Source organism: Hemicordylus capensis, chromosome 2, assembly GCF_027244095.1.
Source record: "Hemicordylus capensis ecotype Gifberg chromosome 2, rHemCap1.1.pri, whole genome shotgun sequence".
NCBI lineage: Eukaryota > Metazoa > Chordata > Lepidosauria > Squamata > Cordylidae > Hemicordylus > Hemicordylus capensis.
Genome location: NC_069658.1, coordinates 370,987,048 through 371,007,326, shown reverse-complemented (window position 1 = coordinate 371,007,326; position 20,279 = coordinate 370,987,048). Strand labels below are relative to the sequence as shown.

General features: G+C 42.6%; 1 protein-coding gene and 1 long non-coding RNA gene across 2 annotated transcripts in view; one reads left to right on the top strand and one right to left on the bottom strand.

Annotated features, from left to right (window-relative positions):
- The window catches only part of TENM2 (teneurin transmembrane protein 2), a 1,486,671-nt gene that overhangs the window by 22,202 nt on the left and 1,444,190 nt on the right, over positions 1-20,279 (top strand). The window lies entirely within an intron of this gene.
- Positions 1-20,279, bottom strand: part of LOC128342100 (uncharacterized) — a 45,681-nt gene that overhangs the window by 12,628 nt on the left and 12,774 nt on the right. Inside the window, exon 2 of the long non-coding RNA XR_008314777.1 lies at positions 19,303-19,536. This is a non-coding gene — a long non-coding RNA (uncharacterized LOC128342100). The remainder of the gene's footprint in view (positions 1-19,302; positions 19,537-20,279) is intronic.

Here is a 20,279-nt window from a genome sequence, read left to right as displayed (position 1 = left end):
TTTTACTCTTGTTATATGCTGTGCTATACTGGCCCACATTCTATCTTTTACCAGAGAGAATGGGGGCCCCACTAAAGTGGGACCCCATTGTTGGGTTTGCTCAACTGTTTGACAGAAGACCTAGGATGCTCATTCCAATGCTCCTCTCATGAGAGTACCAGTCCACTGGCCCTCTCATGAGAGTACTAGTCCACTGGCAGCAAGTTGCCAATGGAGCAGGAGAGTGGTTTGGTCTCCATGGACTGCTTTGCCAGGATGAGCCCTCACAAGAACATCCTAGGTCATGGCAGGACAGATGCTCCCAGGATCCTTTGCCCTCCTTCATATACATATCCCCTCCTAGGAAGCCATCATGTTCCCTTCCGTAACAGGGAAATAGTGCCACTCAATAACACCCCCCCCCCAATTAGGGATGTGCACAAACCTTCGGGTGGACAGTTAGGTGGGGGGGTACCTTTAAGTAGTATGGAAGGTGCCCTTACACCCCCTTCCACATTTCCCCCACTGGTGCTGCCACCAAAACCGCTAGATGAAGCTGCTGTGTGCCTCCTTGCAGCCCCGGTTGGCATCAAATTGGAAGTGCCTGATGCACAAACCTAACCCACCTGCTGCTGAACTGGACTGAACACTGGACCCCTGAACCATTTTGGCAGTCTGGAAAAGAACCACCAAACTGTTTCATGCACATCTCTATCCACAATCCTCTGCCCTGAACTTGTGCTTGTGTGGAACAAGCACTGATTTATGGTTTGAAATTGAAACCACAGGTTCATCAACCTCCAATTTCATGTTACATGCGAATTTGTCCATTTTAAAATAAATAATAAATAATTAAAATAATTATTCAGATACTTTATGTGCTTCATATTTTTGTTTTTAGGTGTTTGCATCAACATCTGCTAACTGAGCAAATAGGCAGTTTTAAGTGGTGATTTTCTTATATTTAGCAGGAGGAGAGCAACTGCCGCTATCCAACCCAGCAAATAGCATTTCTCCAGTGTTTGTTGCTGGTATCTCCCTTTTGTTGTTGTTGTTGTTGTTAGATTTGAGCCCTTTGGGACAAGGATTCATCTTATAAATAAGAAATAAATATGATGCTAGGTGAATTGCTTTGAGAACTTTTGAGAACTGCTTTATAAAGCAGTATGTAAATATTCATATTAGTACTATTTAATAGTAATGCTGGTTAGATTTCAGAATGAGCAAAGAGTTTATAATTCATTACTACAATATATCTGTAGTGAACTGATAATGAACCTAGCTGATAATGATCAGAGAAAGGTATTCAGCAATTACATTTATAGCACAATCATATGCATGTTTTCTTGCAAATCCCCAATTCTCACTGTGTTCAATGGCCCTTGTTCACAGGTAGCTCTGAACAGAACTGCAACCTCAGTCCTCTAATGCATAAATCAGCATGTGCAATGAAGCCCTAATATGCTTAGGAAAGTCATTTTTACTTAACCAGTTCTGCTTCCATTTGGTTAGTGTGTACTGTAATTTAAAATAATTTTATCTCTGAGATATGTGTGGCTTTATCCTTTGAATTATGACTTTTTAAAATTATTCTGTGGCTGTGTTTATTGCATTGTTTGTATTTTCCTCATTTTTATCATTGTAAACTGCCCTTTTTCTATGGTGAAGGAGCAGGATAAATACCTCTGAAATAAACAATATCATTTGCACAGTGTGAAGCTCCTAAGTGCTACGGAGCACGATCTAAAGGGTTCCATTGCACAGCTGCAGCTCCATATGTATAATAGCTGCCCTGTTCTCTTCTGAGAGTCAGATTATACTCTATGTGTGTATAGATCACATTAATGGTGCAGGCATCAATTAATTTTCAATACATGCACTTTGGTACAAAACAGTTTCAAACTATAGCAAGTTCATAATTTCCTATATTAATACGTGGCAAGTGCATTCCAATATAACTAAGCCTGCAAAGAATACATCCAGTTAATTAGTTTTGAAATAGTACTCATTTTAAAATAAATAATCTGGGGGAATGGTTTAACTGGTAGACTGTGTTTAACATTGATAGTTGAAGGACAAACTCTTTCTCCAGTGGTCTTTCTGGCCAAACTTCTGTTCTGTACAGCAGGAGCCAGGAATGTGGTATGCCATTTGTTATTTGATTTATCCAGCTTTCATCTCAGTCAGATATTGCCAATTGCCAGACTTACTTCCCTGGCTCCTGAGTAGATGTTGACCAGATGGTTGAACTAAGACTAGAAAAGGCTTCTGATTCTGAATTAAAGGAAAGGTCTACCTCAAATTGGCCAGGAGTAGCCCTACCATAGAACTTGAACTCAGGATGTTTTCCAATTGGTGTGAACAGATTTTTATTTTTATTTTTGGCCAATCAAATGATATTTGCTTTGCTCAGTTACATCTTTGCTCAGTTGGCAAGTTACATTAATTGACACATGCAGTTAGCATCTTTTATTCTCGAGATGTGGCACCTAGTGTGATATTTGATGATGATGTGGCCAAGCATATCTTTGAGCAACCAAAACTCTGCCCATGAACCAGCAATCAAGGGAAGTATATACAACTATACAGCATTATATCATTTCTTCTTGTGGACAGAATAATAGCAGTTTTACTATGACATAATTTAAATATTTTAACATTTAACAAGTATGTCATAACAGATAGATAAAAGTTAGTTGATGGATTCTGTGAGAATCTAATGAGACTCAGGACATGGCAGAAGAAGCAACTTACTGTTTTCTAATTGTTTTGCCCTCATAGTTTGTCAGCTAGCTCAATATGATAAGATTAATGTGCCTATGTCCATTCCAGGGGAAAAAAAGTAGCCTTACATCTCTGAAAACCATTTGAATTAGTTATGAAGAATTAGGTCACTTGTTTTACATCCTCCCCCACCCCAGCCCCATCTTTCTTTGTCTTCCATGGAAAACAAGCCCAGGACCTAAGTTTCTTCAGGCTAGTGGTTCAGCTGACTCTTGAAACTGAGGTGTAACAGAATAAAAAGAAAAGGTGAAAGGTGACTGTAAAGTAGCTATGCTTAGGCTACATTCCCACATAAACACTACTTTAATAATGCAATGTTTACTTAGTGTTTACACATGCTATGTATGGCTCTCCCCCTCCCCACTTCACAACATACATAGAATTTTAAAGCACACAGTGGATCATCTTGTTAAACCATCTGGCATACCACTGCATGTTCTACGCTAAAGGCATCTTTGACAGATGCCAGCCCTACCTTTTCTTAAAACCTCCAAGGAAGGAGATTTTACAGTCCATCTTAACAGCTTGTTTCATAGCTGAGCTGTTCTTACAGTTAGGAAGGATTTTATCTTCAATGTTCAGCCTAAATTTATCTCACAATGACTTGCAAGTTTATTTTCAGTGACTTGAAACTCACTGTGGCTTCTTGAGTAATTCCGTGAATGATGATGGACATAGTATTGATGTATATGAAACAGAAACCACAAGATAAATTCACATCTTCTCTTACAAGGACATGTATAAGGTGCCTTTGCATTGGTAGCTGGTGCATCTTTCAGGTAAAAGAGATGTAAACATTTCATGTTGTATAAGGTGAAGATACAGAGATGCATCACATATCAAGCCACTTTCAATGGAGAGGTTGTTCCATGTTAACAAATTAAAATGAGTTAATAGCTGCGTGTTATCACTCCTTTTGCATGTTGAATTATATGCAGACAGTAATCAATACAAATTGATATAGTAATCAGTGAGGCTATTCTCACAACCATCAAAAATCAGGCTAGGAGAGCCTAGCCCGATTTTTGCTGCTCGTGTAAACCACCGGGCTCGCAGGCCTGCCAGGTAGTTTACAAGTGGCTAAACTGCTTGAGAAGTCCTCCCCTTAGCCCAGGCTAGCAGAGCGAGCGCTCCACTAACTAGGGTTAATGGATCATGTGCTGCTGTGGCATGGCTCCGCACCGTGGCAACTCACAAGGAGACCCCTGACCGGGAAGCTAAAAAGCAGTCTCCCGGCTCGGGATTCTCTCCAGCATGCTCTGCGCACTTGCGCAGGGCATGCTGGAACTTCTGGGGACCATGCAGCCCCTGAACTCCCAAGCCCTTGCCAGTTCCATGACGGAGCTGGCAGTCGTGTGGGTGGCTGATCCGGCCACCCAGGCAAGGCTTGCTGATCGTCTGCAGGGAGAGCGGGCTTAACCCACTCTCGCTGCAAACCCTTTCAAAGCAGGTCTCACTGTTCATGCAACAGGGGGAGAAATAATACAGTAAAAGCCTAAACATCCAAAGTGAAAAACAGATTCCCAGTGCCTAAAAAATAAAATGTTCTTTGCTTTCAGAAAAACTCCAGTAACATGAATAGGTTTCTTTGTGTAAGTGTAAGTGGGGAGTTCCATAAGACTCTCCAAGAATGTCTTGCCCTGGTCCCTGGCAGATACAACCCTACATCTATATTTTAATAGGGGTCGCCACAAAAGCTTAAGAGACAAATAACTTGCATGAGGAAAGACAGTGCATAAAATACCATTTCTAAGCTATTTAAAGCATTGGAAGTAAAAACCAGCACCTTGGATTGTAGTAAGAAGCCAAAATATTAAGATTTTAACTAAAAGAGGAAATTCACTACAAGGGCAAAAACAGATAAGGGTTTCTTTTTAGTAACATAGCTGCTAATTCTACTGATGTGTATTATATATGTGTGGTGATGATGGGTAGTTTTTTAAATAGTATTTGATACTTTTTAAAATTTGTTTTTAGCATGTATATTGTTGTCAGTACTGTAATTTAGTAGTTATCGGGTAGATATTGGTTTCTTATGTTGTAGTATGGCCCCTTAAAAAAAACCAAAACCCACCTTTTGCGCAATGGTAATGATTTGATTTACAAGGAACAGCTGAAAGCCCTTGGGAGTATATTGAAAAGAGGATGAGTGTGACTCACTCTATGGCCCTTATAACTTGGTAAGAGAAGGTTACATTTAAAGTAGATGAAGAGTCACTTTTAAACTTTTTGATTATAAAATCTTTTCTAAAGAGGAAAAAAGGGGAGTCTTATACACAGGAGAAACAGTATATCAATGTGTGAGTCAAGATTATTAGTAAACTTGTTTTATTCTTTTCTCTTGGTGATGAGGATAGGGATTGTGTGGGGATCATAACAAATCTCATATTGGTTGTTTGTTTATAGAAATCTATAAAAGTGATGTTTTCATGAAGGTATGGGTTACTGAGGAAGACATGTTGAAATGTGTCTGACCCACTGGAAATGACCAATGGGTCCTGAAAAGATTTACACTTTGAAAATACTTCTTGTTGTCTGGTGGGAAGGTATTTGGTCTCGATAAGGATTCTGACTCACTGTGAGCCTACTTTGACTATTCAGGGACATCTTAACTTGGACTATTCAGGGACCCTTTATGTGATTTTGTATTATATTACTGCAAAGGAATGTTTTTATGGTATGATTTTAAATGTGTGTAGTTCTATGTAGTTGAAGGTGCTTCAGGTCATGACCTAGGCCATGCAGGGTTGCACTGCATAGGTGTGGTGGCCTCTAAAATGGCTACTGTGCTGGAAAATAGGCCCAGCAAGGGCTGAAGATGCCCAAACTAGGTGACTTTTACAAAAAGGAAGGTCAGTGGGGGGAGGAGGAATCTCTGTGGACCCCCCTGCCACCTCAGAGAAGCAGAGGTGTATCTAGGAAAAATAGCTCCTAGGGCAAGCACTGAAATTGCGCCCCCTGTCCAAACATCTGACACTCATCTTTCAGATAACTTTACCATAATATCACCTGAAAAATAAAAGTCTGAAGGTCACATACAAGTCACATATCTGAATATGTGTACAGTGACTTATATTATATTAATTTTTTTTTAAAAAAAAAAAACCTGTAGCCCCTTTGGGGTGCTTCCTAATGGCCATGGAGGGTCTGCAAAGGTTTCCTCTGCCCCCCACTGGCCTCTAGGGCCTCACAGGGACCATATGAGCATATGTGGTGGCCATTTTTTAATATTTTTTTTAAAAAATGGCCTCTGAAAACAAAATGGCCACCACACATACTCGAATGGCCTCTGTGAGGCCTGGCATGGCCTAGGGCCTCACAGAGGCCATTTGAGCATCCACGGTGGCCATTTTGTTTTCAGCAGCCATTTAAAAAAAAAAATTTTAGAAAATGGCGCCCCCTTCAAGTGGTGCCCGGGGCACGTGCCCTGCCTGCCCTACCCTAGATACGCCCCTGCAGAGAAGCCACCCAGAAGGAATAAGTTAGAAGAAGAAGAAGAAAAACCTAAATATTTGATGAACCCCCTGAACCAAACTGGCGGGTTGATGGGGGGCAAAACCAAACTGGCCCAATCCAGTTTGGGTCTGGTTTGAACTTGAACTGGGCCAGGTGGTTTTGTGCACATCCCTAACCATATCCTGTGGCTGAGAATTCCATCAGTTAATTATGTGCTGAGTGAAAAAGTACTTCCTTTTGTCGATCCTAAATTTCCTGGCCTTCACTTTCATGGGATGACCCCTGGTCACCTCTTTCTCTGTCCACTCTTGCTACTCCATGCATAGTTTTATACACCTCTATCATGTCTCCCTATAATTGCCTCTTTTCCAAACTAAAAAGCCCCAGATGCTGTAGCCTTGCCTCCAAGGAAGGTGCTCCAGCCCCCCTGGTCATCTTGGTTGCCTTCTTCTGCACCCTTTCCAGTACTACAATGTCATTTTCATGGTATGGTGACCAGAACTGCACATGGTACTCAAAATGTGGCCACACCATAGATTTGTATAAGGGCATTATAATATTAGCATTAGCAATATTAGGAATTTGCGTTTCAATCTGCTTCCTAATTACACCTAGCATGGAATTTGCCCTTTTCACAGCTTCCACACACTGAGTCAACAATTTCAATGAGTTGTCCACCATGACCCCAAGGTCTCTCTCCTAGTGAGTCACTGACAGCTCAAACCCCATCAGTGTATATGTGGAGCTGGGGTTTTTTGCCTCAATGTGCATCATTTGACACTTGCTTACATTGAACCACATTTGCCATTTTGTTGCCCACTCCTCCAATTTGGAGATATAGTTTTGGAGCTGTTCACAATCTCTTTTGGATTTCACTACCCTAAATAGTTTAGTGTCATCTGCAAATTTGGCCACTTCACTGCTTTCTCCAACTTTTAGATCATTTATGAACTAGTTAAAGAGCATTGCTCTCAGTACAGAACCTGGAGATCTGGTATATAGATACCTAGGTAATTTGGCTGCTCTAGGACTGGATATGCTGGGGTTTTTAACATGTAATCATCAAATATGATAGTTTATTATTACCAAGTGGCTGACATCCTAGTTAAGCAAGTTTCAGCATGCTGGGAAGATGCCTCCTTGTGACATTATTGTCAGGGACATATTTTTTGGTGGCACAGAGTGCTTCCAGGACAAGCAGAGATCAACCAAATTGCAACTCCCCAGTCCTGTGCACTCTGCACTGTAGAGCTAAGAAAAGTGTCTGCAGTGTGAGAGTATCTTCTTGGCACACGGATAATGGCTTAATAAGGATGTCAGCCAGGAGTGTGGCTTCTGAAGAACTGTCCTCATGTTGTTCATATATTGTGACCCATTTCAATTGATTTTAACAGCAAATGAGGACTAGATTACCACCAAAATGTTGCAGGCAGCAAAGGCCTTAAAATAAAATTCAGAAGAAAGCCCACCTATGCTTTAATTGTGTAGTTTATTTGATTAAAGAATCTTGGCTTTATCCCAAAGTATTCTTTAAGTCTTTTTTGAACATCTATTACAGCTGGCTTGAGAGAACTCAAAACCTAATTGGTCAATTTGGACTGTTCAAATACTGCCATCACACTTTTTAAATATTCAAACAATTTTAAAATCTCAAAGAAAGTTCCCTTTTGTCCATGTGCATTCTCCATCTTGAAAAATGTGAATATTTTTTCATTATTTCAAACCATTTCCATACTAAATGCAGTGCTTATGTTAGCAATTTTTTAAAATGCTATAGAAGGCAGTAGCCTTATTTTATGTTAGCTTATTTTTATTTGTGGTAGCTTATGTTCTTATTGGCTACTTGTTGGAAGGCTGTAGGCCACCACCAGCCTCAAAGGCAGGATGCCTCTGAGTACCAGTTGCAGGGGAGTAACAGCAGGAGAGAGGGTATGCCCTCATCAACTGCTGTAGGCTTCCAATGGCATCTGGTAGGCCACTGTGTGAAACAGGATGCTGGACTAGATGGGCCTTGGGCCTGATCCAGCAAGGCTTTTCTTATTTTCTTATGTTCCACATAGCTTATAAACAAGCTAAAAAGAATTTAACTGCCCCTAATCTGTTTAGTTTAGTAACTACGGAAATGCTGCCTTCAGGCCTGCGTTCAGTGGTGTCCATCATGTCATCCAAAAGCAGTCGATATTTTGTTGTTGTCACACAGTCATGTTTTACAGTCTCTGAGTCAATTCTCATGAGCAGCAGGAACTGGGCTAAGGGAGTCCAGCCCTGTTTCTGCTACTTGTGTGCATCAATGGGAGCCGTGGGTCTCCCAGCAGTGGCATGGTGGCAAGCCCGCTGTTTAACCCAGGTTTTAGGTGCAAGCGCACCCAAAACTGGGTTTAAAAGATTGTGCCACCACGTGGCTCTGTGCCAAAGTGACTCATGAGTAGTCTCCCCGCCGGGTGGCTACAACAAGTGTCCTGGCATCAGGAGGCTCCCCAAAATACACCACACACTCACTCATGTGGTATCTTGTGGGACTCCTGGGGGCCGGGAGCCCCCCGAATCCCACCACCCCAACCGGCTCCATGACGGAGCTGGTAGTAGTCTGGGAGGCTGATCTGGCTGCCCAGGGAGGGCTCCCTGCTCATCTACGGAGAGAGCAGGTCAAGCCTGCTCTCCCCACAGACCCACTTTCGGCTTGACACATGGATCATGAGCCTTCTGAGTCCTTGCTTACAAGGAGTGAAAACTATATAACAGTTACCTTTTTTTAGCTTTCCCTGTTATAGTAGTAGAATATTTGATGTAACTGCTGGGTATTTTTGTCACCGTATGAGTTTTTGTAGGATCTCCTTAGGATTCTACAAAAACAAAATTATTTTAATATGAGAACCTTTGATATTGCTAGTTGCATTTAACATTTTAAGCCTTATTTGTATAAGCTTAGTTCACTGAATTGCTAAAATACACAGGACAACACATCATGGAGAGAGAAATCTATAGTTGTATTCTGTAGCCTGGAGGTGTATTACACAAAATCATAATTATGTGGTTTTTAAGGAGGAGCCAAACATTGCTAGCATAATTTCTCTCCTATTTTCATTGGAACAGCTGTAGTAATAAAAATACACTAAGAGTCAGAAGGACATTAAGAAAACTGTTGCAATTTCCATCATGTACAAAGGATTATGACTAAAATCCAAATAAAGGAATGATGATGCAATAAATAAATGCCACAAACAAATAATTGTTGGTTGATTTCACTACAGAGGTTCCCACTGCCAAAGAAATAAACTGCTGTGCCATGTAAAAAGTAGAATCATAGAAGGAGAGAACTGGAGAGTGTTACCAGGGTCTGCTGGACACATGTCAACTACCATGGTTTGTGCCTGTTTTGCTTAAATTGTGGGGAAATTAGCATCAAATGGGTGCAGACCTGTGAACAGCAAGAAAATATTCAAAGTCCTGTGGGATTGAGGCTTCTGCGTTGACACACTGGAAGGGGGATAAAGAAAATTGCACTATGACTTTGAAAACTAAGAGCTTTTTGTTGAGAGATAATGGGCTACAGGAAATGAAAAGGGAGGTGGTTAATCTTGTAGCATGTTTACCAAGTTACAGTACAGTCATCCCTTGCCAACCACAGCTTTACCAACTGCAGTTCTGAGTATATGCGAATGGGAAATTGTGACAGGTCTTGTAGTATCTGCAGTTGGTGAGGTTTTTCCGTGATCTATGGGGGAAGGTCTCTTATTTTTAGGTCTCTTTGCAGCGTAGTTCCCCTGTTTCCCATAGACTTTAGTGGCTCGCCAACTGTGAATTTGCCAATGCCGAGGCTTTGCTTAGCTGTACTGGGAAAGCAAACAGAGGCTTGGAGGTGAAAGAAGAGAGAAAGAGGGAAAGTGTTTAATCTAGTTGGGGGATCCTTCTCTCTGGGGAGTTCAAGCACAAAGTGAGCGCAGAGGGCAGAGTCCAATGGTGAGGTGTAAATGCAAGAGCATCCTGGGCAGAGTGTGGGCTTGCAAGGAAGCTGGATGACAAAAGCATGATGGCAGTTATAGGGCAAAAACTTAAGGAAAAGAGTGATATCAGGTTTGAGGGGGTGATTTATAGGCAAATGAAGCATTGAATGAAGGAGACTAGTAGATGGTTCTTCAGGGATTTCCTGAAGGACCTTCAGGAGTTTCTCTTCCTGATAAGGCATGAATACACTAGGATCTCATTATTCGTAGATCTGCTATTCACGGTTCTGCATGTCCACAGGGTGTCTAATAGACACCTATTTCCAGTATCCGTGGATGCGAAATGGTTAAAACCCACATATCATTCTGTGGTTCCTAGAGGGCTTGAAGTGACCATGGAGGTCACTTCTGCCGTCCAATTTATCTTTAGGAGCCCAGGAGGAGATTGATGGAGACATTTTGTGTCTCATTTCTTTTTTAAAATGGACTTTCCCATAGGAATTTTTGCAGTTTTGTGGGGCATTGCATCATTTTGGGGAGACTGGGCATATCACACATTCTGCAATATACTAGCTTAATTTTGATAGCAAGAGGGAGGAAACAAAGTAGAAAGCTTTGTGTAACCTTGAGCTTATCAAAGTGAAGAAGGGGGCTTTTATTCATTTTTCTTTGTCTTTTTTCAGCTCTAACTGGGTCTCTCTCTGCCTATACTCTAATGCAATCAGATGTTGGAATTTACTGTGTAGCGTTGTCTATGTTCTTGTCCTAGGTTTCTGTCTGTCTATGTTCAGGCATGGGGGTGCAGTAAGGGTTTCAGTTAAGCTTCTTTCTGTTCAGATTTCAAACTGAGAGATTCTGAAGCTATTCTTATGACCAGGAGAAATTGGGCTAAGGGAGCCTAGCCCAATTTTTCGTGGCCATCTGCTGCCACAGAAGCCATGCAGCTCCCAGCAGCAAACCACCAAAAGCACCCTTCGCCTTAAATGAGGTTAGCAGAGCAAGCGCTCCACTAACACCATTAGCCCCTGGTGGCGCAGTGGTAAAACTGCCGCCCTGTAACCAGAAGGTTACAAGTTCGATCCTGACCAAGGGGCTCAAGGTTGACTCAGCCTTCCAGCCTTCCGAGGTCGGTAAAATGAGTACCTAGAATGTTGGGGGCAATATGCTAAATCATTGTAAATCGCTTAGAGAGCTCCGGCTATAGAGCGGTATATAAATGTAAGTGCTATTGCTATTACTATTTGGTTGATCATGTGCTGCTGTGGCACAGCTCTGCACCATGGTAACACATGAAGAGACTACTGCCGGGAGGCTAAAACAAGCCTCCCAGCCCCAGGGTCTCTCCAGAATGCCCCATGCACTGGTGCGGGGGGTCCTGGAACTTCCGGGTCAGCTGCTCCCTGACCCCCGCCGCCTCAGTGACTGAGCTGGCAGTTGTGTGGGTGGTTGATCTGGCCGCCCAGGGCCCCACTGCTGATCATCTGTGGGGAGTGCGGGCATCAGAGAGGGTCATTTCCTCTGGCTTGTTGTAACTGTAGATATGTGGCTGAACAGGAGACCTTCCTTACACTATTTTTAGTGCATCAATTGCTGGCTACTTTAAAAGACATAATAATAAGATAAAGGAAAGTAAGCGCTTTATTATTATTATTTTATTTACACAGTCAGATAGGTGTTATTGACTGGTTCATTTTATCCAGACATCGATAGGACCTGGGATGCCAAGGACCTGGGATGCCAGAATTTTATTAACAATGTTGTTGCTGTTATTATAGTTATCGTCACAGAATATAGGCTGTTCCCAGTAAAGTTGCTTTTTTTAATTGGCTGATGGTAATTTCTGTGGCCCCTATAGTGTTGGGGTGCTCTTCAAGGTCTTTTGGAACTGTACCCAGGGCACCAATTACTACTGGGATTATTTTGGTCTTTTTCTGCCACAGCCTTTCAATTTGTAGATCTTTGTATTCGGTGATTTTTTTTCTATTGTTTTTTCTTCTATTCTGCTATCCCCTGGTATTGCTATGTTGATTATTTTAACTTGTTTTTCTTTCTTCTCAACTACAGTTATATCTGGTGTATTGTGTGGCAGATGTTTGTCTGTTTGTAGTCGGAAGTCCCATAATATTTTTGCATCTTTTTCTTCAACTCTTTCAATTTTATGGTCCCACCAATTTTTGGCTACAGGTAGCTTGTATTTTTTGCAGATGTTTTGCAGATGATGATAATTACCCCCAGTGAGGCACTACCTTGGCATGGTTGTGGGGCTTGCATGCTCTGAGGAAGGTGAGAGCTATGCCAGAGGTCCAACCATACTGGACAGGTCGCACCAGAGGAGCCAGACAAAGAGTGCCTCTCCCATCAACAATATGGTGAGACGTAACTTTAATAAATCTATACCAGATCGGTCGTTGCCCGGGTCAACAAGGACCGCGCCAGGTGCTATAGTCCCTGGATATCTGGTGGCAAGTGGGCAACAGGACTCAGGATCTTCAGTTGAGCAACCAGGGCTGCAGACAGCAAAGTTACTGGAAGAAATGTCGCTTAACCGAAAAAAATATACAAAAAATGCCAACAAGGAAATAATGATCTGCTATTACAAGTCGAGTCCAACTAGAAGAGGTTATTTAAAAATAATACCAAATTTGGAAAGAGAAGCATCCAGATACAGAAATAACAGAACATAGGCTAGCAGACCAGAGAAGATTCATAATAAGAAATAAAGTATTCACAGGAGTTGAGCTGGAAGAACTGCAAAGAGCAACACAGGCTCAAGACATGGAAGAATTACCACCAATTGAAGCAGTTGCTCAGGTGCAGGTGGAGGAGGTGTTGGAAATAGAGGATGCCACTGTTGCTGAACTGTTTCAAAATCAAAACCAGGCAACCTCCCCTTTGCCTTCACCTCAAAAACCCAAATGCCGTTTAACAGAAAAGCAACAAGAACTAAAGCAAAAAATAACTGAGCACATGAACCAAACAACCACCAGGGTTCAACTTCCAGCTCTAAAAACAGTTGCCAAAAAACAACTTGCTCAGGCATTAAAAGATGTCAATGCTGCTCTTGCAGAGATAACAACCAAGAACTTGCAAGAAACAAACCAACTAATGTACAGTGCAGCAACAATAACAACACAAGAGCTCGGATATAAGATCAGTGGACCTGTCAAAAAAGAAAGTAGTACATCACCTAATAGGGGTGTGTCCGAACCGGTCTGGAGGCCATTCTAATGGCCTCCGAACTGCCGGACCAGTTCAGACTGGGCCGGTCCGGGTCCGGGTAGGGGGGTCTCACTTTAAGGGCGGGAGGGCTTGCTTACCCCTCCCGCCTCTTTGCCCCCGTCAGAGGCCGTAATCTATGGTAAAAGTGGGGCACTGGAAACCAGCCGCCCCAGCCGCCGCCGCTTCCGCCGCCCCCCCCCCGTGAGCAGATTAGAGAAGGAAAGGCTACTGCCGCCCTGCCGCCCTCCCGCCCCGCCACCCCCCCACGAGTGCTCACCAAGTTTAAAGAAATTAGAGAGGAGCTCCTGAACAGAGCTCCTCTCTTATCGAAGCCTCCGGCCCAACTGGAGCTTTGGGCGCACGCACACGCGCGCTAGAGCTCTTTATCCGCTAGAGCTTTTGCCGGAGGCCCGGTCGGGTAGACCTGGCCTCAGGCAAAAGCTCTAGCGGATAAAGAGCTCTAGCGCGCGTGCGCGCGCGCCCAAAGCCCCAGTTGGGCCGGAGGCTTCGATAAGAGAGGAGCTCTGTTCGCGAGCTCCTCTCTAATTTCTTTAAACTTGGTGAGCCCTCGTGGGGGGGTGGCGGGGCGGGAGGGCGGCAGTAGCCTTGCCTTCTCTAATCTGCTCACGGGGGGGAGTGGTGGAAGCGGGGGCGGCTGGTTTCCAGCGGCCCACTTTTACCATAGATTACGGCCACTGGCGGGGGCAAAGAGGCAGGAGGGGTAAACAAGCCCTCCCCGCCCTAAAATACAGGCCCCCCTTCGGTGCTGGTCCGGACTGCTCCGGACCATGCACATCCCTATCACCTAAATGGAAGATTAGATTAGAAAATAAAATCTCCAGGCTTAGATCAGATGCTAGTAAATTGAAAGATGAAAGACAAGAAGCTGAAGAATGAAAACACCAAACAATATCTGATCCAAAAATACCACCTAGATTCAAGGAAAATTAGAGAAGTCCTGGAAATAATAAAGCAGCAAATAACATCAGTGTCAAAGAAGATTAGCAGATATGAAGCCAGAATCACACAACACAGACAGAATCTCCAATTCCAGTCAAATCAGAGACGTTTCTACCAAAGTATAGAAGGAGAAACTGCAAGAAAAGTAGAAACATCAAATAAAGAAGAAACAATGCAATTCTGGGGGAAATTATGGGACAATCCAATAGATTATAATAAAAAAGCAGGCTGGATGAAAGAGGTCAAAAAATGTAACCAACAAATGCAAGATCTCATGATAACACCAGAATTAATAAGTGAAAGAGCAAAGAAAATTGGACGGCTCCAGGCAACGATGAAGTACATGGCTTTTGGCTTAAACACCTAACAAGCCTTCATAAACAACTATCAAAACAGTTCAATCACATTTTGCAAGGCGGTGATGTTGAACAATGGCTAACAACTGGGAAAACTCATCTCATCATGAAAGACCCAGCAAAAGGTGCAGTTCCAAGTAATTGTAGACCGATCACCTGCCTGCCAACCATGTTCAAATTATTAACTGGAATAATAGCAGATGAAGTGATGCAACACTTATTAACTAACAAACAGCTTCCAGTTGAACAGAAAGGAAATTGCCCGAACACCAGAGGCACAAAAGACCAGCTGCTGATTGACAAAATGATTTTAGAAAATTTCAAGAGAAGAAAAACCAATCTAAGTGTTGCATGGATTGACTACAAGAAAGCCTTCGATTCATTGCCTCACACATGGATACTAAAATGTTTAGAAACAACTGGTGTCAGCAAAAACATTCAGATATTTATTTTTTAAAAAAAGCAATGAGCATGTGCAGTACACAGTTAACAATCAATGGTGAGACACTTGGACAGGTTAGCATTAGAAGAGGCATTTTCCAAGGGGACTCTCTATCCCCTCTGTTGTTTGTAATCGCCATGACTCCACTTTCACAAATACTAAACAAAACAGACCTTGGATACCAAACATCTAAAACATCAAGTAAAATCAACCATCTGCTGTACATGGACGATCTGAAGTTGTATGGAAAGTCCCAATCAGAAATCGAATCACTGCTAAACACTGTCCGTATATTCAGTAGCGATATAGCAATGGAGTTTGGACTAGAAAAGTGTGCTGCATTAATAATGAACAGAGGAAAAATAACAAAAACAGAAGGAATAGAACTGCCCAATGGAAGCAACATCAAGAACCTGGAAGAGAAAGAATATTACAAATACTGGGCATTCTCCAGGCTGATAACATCGCACACACTGAAGTTAAAAGAAAAATTGGAAGTGAATACATCAGGAGAGTTAGAAAAATCCTCAAGTCCAAACTCAATGGCAGGAACACCATACAAGCCATAAACACCTGGGCTATACCTGTTATCAGATACACTGCAGGAATAATAGACTGGACCCAGGCAGAGCTAGAGACGCTAGATCATAAGACCAGGAAAATCATGACCCTCAATCATGCTCTGCACCCCCGCAGTGATGTCGATAGGCTATACCTCCCTCGCAGCTCAGGTGGAAGAGGAATGCTGCAGGTCCATCAAACAGCAGAGGAGGAGAAAAGAGGCCTTGAAGAATATATCAAGGACAGTGAAGAAGATGCACTTAAAATGGTCCATAACACAAAACTATTCAACACCAATGAAAGAAAGCAGGCCTACAAGAAAGAAAAAGTCAAGAACTGAGCAGAAAAATGGAAAAATAAGCCCCTGCATGGTCAATATTTGCACAATATAAGTGGGAAATCAGACATCACCAAGACCTGGCAATGGCTTAAGAATGGCAACTTGAAGAAAGAAACAGAGGGTTTAATACCGGCAGCGCAAGAACAGGCACTAAGAACAAATGCAATTAGAGCAAAAGTCAAAAAATCCATAACAAACAGCAAGTGGCGCCTTTGTAAAGAATCAGATGAAACAGTGGACCACCTAATCAGCTGTTGTAAAAGGATCGCACAGACTGACTACAAACAAAGGCATGACAAAGTAGCAGGGATGATAACCTGGAACATCTGCAAAAAATACAAGCTACCTGTAGCCAAAAATTGGTGGGACCATAAAATTGAAAAAGTTGTTGAAAATGAAGATGTAAAAATATTATGGGACTTCCGACTACAAACAGACAAACATCTGCCACACAATACACCAGATATAACTGTAGTAGAGAAGAAAGAAAAACAAGTCAAAATAATCAACATAGCAATACCAGGGGATAGCAGAATAGAAGAAAAAGAAATAGAAAAAATCACCAAATACAAAGATCTACAAATTGAAATTGAAAGGCTGTGGCAGAAAAAGACCAAAATAATCCCAGTGGTAATTGGTGCCCTGGGTGCAGTTCCAAAAGACCTTGAAGAGCACCTCAACACCATAGGGGCCACAGAAATCACCATCGGCCAATTACAAAAAGCAGCTTTACTGGTAACAGCCTATATTCTGCGACGATATCTATAACCATTGACAATAAAATTCTGGCACCCCAGGTCCTTGGGAAGGACTCGATGTCTGGATAAAACAAACCAGTCAATAACACCTGTCTGACTGTGTAAATGTTTAAAGCTGTTTTCTCCCAGTAAAGCTGCTTTTTTGTAATTATTTATTATTATTATTATTATTATTATGTAAGCCCTTTATTATTGGAATAATAAAATAAATGCTTGGAATGTTTAGCGGGGAGAAAAAAATGATGCACAGCAGTTGGGAAGCCAATTGTTGCAGGATAAGGGAGAAGAAGAGAGAAGGGCAAGAAAAGACAGAAAGGAGAACACAGAACAGAGTGCAGCGTGCATCTGGGCCCACCACAACGTTTCACCTTTTTTAGATGTAACAAGTCTTAATGACTTCATTCATGTATCCTAATTCAAGTATTTTAAACTGACTGTAGAAAAACTTGGTTTTAATTTATTTTTTCCTGACTATCCCCCTATTTCCAGTTATTAATACCTTGTATCTTTTCTCTGATTTAATAAATAGATTAGTAAAGCTATTTATTATTTATGCTCTTGTTTGTGTTTAGTTTGTATAGGAGAAGCCTCAATCCCACAGGACTTTGAATATTTTCTTGCTGTTCACAGGTCTGCACCCATTTGATGCTAATTATAAGTGAGCAGGGCCTAGAATAGTTCTCTCCTCCCCACTAGGGATGTGCAAAAAATTTCGGGCACAGAACGATCTGTGCCCGAAACAAACAATTTCGGGTGATTCGGGGCTGAACCAAATCACCCCCGATGTCCCCCGATATTTTTCGGGCACGAGCCGAATCACCCGAATTTCGGACCCGAAAAATTCGGGTGATTCGGTTCATGGCTGATTTTTGGCGATTTTTTAAAGTTTTAGTGACTTTGGGGCAGTTCGGGGGCATAGCATGGGATCTGGGCAAAAGGAGTGGGGTGGAGTGGTAGTGCCTCATGGGTGCAGGCTACCTCCCCAATTTCAGGGGGATTGGGCAAAGGGGTGATTTTTTGAGAATTTTTGAAGTTTTACTGACTTTGGGGCAGTTTGGGGGCAGAAAGTGGATCTGCCCCAAAATAGTGGGGTGGGGTGGTAGTGCCTCATGGGTGGAGGCTACCACCCCAATTTCAGGGGGATTGGGCAGAGGGCTGATTTTTTGAGAAATTTTGAAGTTTGGGTGTCTTTGGGGCAGATTGGGGGCAGAAAGTGGATCTGCCCCAAAGGAGTGGGGTGGGCTGGTAGATAGTGTCTAATGGGTGGAGGCTACCACCCATCCCCAATTTAAGAGTGATTGGGCAGGGGGTGAATTTTGGTGAATTTATCTTTATGAGGTTTGTCTTCATAAGGTGAAGTGTGCTAAATTGATTACTTCCTCATATTATTCATAGTAAAGGAAAGTGTGAAAAAGTGAAAGTGGGGTCATGAGAGCTGTTTAATTGAAAAAAACTCATTTGCTATGATAGAATGAGAATTCACACCTTAGAAGTTTTTTTCGAATCACCGAATCACCCGAAAACCCGAATTGCACACCCCTACTCCCCACTCCCCACACACACAAGAAAAAAGAACTCAGGATCTCCTCAATTAGAGGAAGGAAGCTGCTTGCCGCCTTCCCGTGGCACTGCTAGTTTTTCCCAGCCCCCGCCCTTTGGAAAGGAGTACGCGAGGACTGGGGATGGCCTCCAATTGGCCCAGGCCACTTCCAGGGGCAGGGCCAGAGGCTGGAAGCTCAGTCTGCCTTGCAGCAGCAGCTCCTCCCACCCCTCCCACGAATATAGTCTGGGTGTTGTTGGTTGCCAGTTGGGGCCGGGCAGGAATTTTTTGGGTGCACATCTGTTTAGCTCTGTGGTGTGCATCTTTTTTTGCCTGCCTCAGACTATATAGGGGCTTCCCCGGTAGCTAACTAGGGGATTAACTAGGACATCTCGCTCGCGATTGGCAGGTACAGTGTGGTGGATGGCAGCTAATTAAATGGGTGTGGCACTTCAGATAAGGTAAATCAAGGAGGTGGAGCTGATCCCTTGAGGCTTGGCAGATCAGGGATGCTGCTTGACACCTACCTCTCTGCAGGCGACATCCTCTCCGTATGGCTGTGCAGCGTCGGTGGGGTGTTGTTCTGATAGTTAAAAACCTGACCTTAGGTCGGTGAGGTAGGGCCCCTCTGCTACAGAGCAGAGGTGTGGCCTGGAGCCAAGGTGCTATCGTTATGGTCTTCTAGGTGGGGGCGGCCACGGTGTGGCCGGCCTGCTAGGCACCGCACTGCTAAGGGACTATACAATCCCAGCCGATACATCTGTAGCCTAAACCTCAATAAAGAATTGACCGTTACTACCATAACAATGTCTCCGCGTCTCCTTGGGGGTCTGGGTACAAAGTCCCCTAAGGAGGACTACATACTTATCAAACCATATTGATCTTCGTGTACTGGGAGTTTAAGTTCTTCTTATTTCTCTCCCATACTTTGTGCATTAGTGTACATAAATGTTTAGTATTTACCTTTGTACTGTTGGGCTTTTGTGTCTATTCCTCAGAAGATTAGTTTAAATTACTCTTGATCAGATTCATCGGGTTTCTGCCAAACACATTTTCAAAGTCCTCATGAGATACAACCCATGCTCCTTTCGGCCATCTCGTTCGGACCGTAGTCTCAATCCAAACCTCTCTCCATATCTTCTCCATAGCAGCCAATAATTCACCTGAAGTAGCTTATCTCTTTGGCAGTGGGGAATGCTGGGATGAAAACAAGACAGTCTCTGCTGTTGGTTGCACAAATATAGCATTTTTCTCTTGAGTATATTAATTTTTTGGTCCCCAGAAGGCATATATTCCATTATGATCCAGGCATATATAAGAAACCATATATTCCATTATGATCCACATATATAAGTAGCATGTGAATGAAATAAATCTTATAGCAGAATAAAAAATGACATTGTAAATACAATCTACCATAAACAAGCTATTGTATATCACTAGAATATTGAGACATTTCCATTTTAAATGGAGAACATGTGGCAGAATGTAACCTAAGATGCCTTGGCCAAAGCACTAACAGCTATTGTAAGTGTTCATCCAGTTTATGCCCAGTGGGAATAAATGAATAAATATGCTTTCATTCAGACATACTACATGAGCTTCCAGATTGTTTTGTAACCTTAAGTAAAATGGCAAAGTACATATGGTTTTAAAAGCATAATTTGTGACAGACTGAAAAAACCTTTTTCTTTCTAAGTATTTCTAGTAAAACAGCTTCATTGATGCAAGATTGCATGGTAAAGAGGATCACTTTATGACATTCTAAGCACTGATTTTGACTATATAAATGACGATATAAATTCTAAAGAAGGTCTAAATCCCAGTTGCAGGGGGTAGCAGTAGGAGAGAGGGCATGCCCTCAGCTCTTGCCTGTTGGCCTTCCCAGAAGCATCTGGTGGGCCACTGTGTGAAACAGGATGCTGGACTAGTTGGGCCTT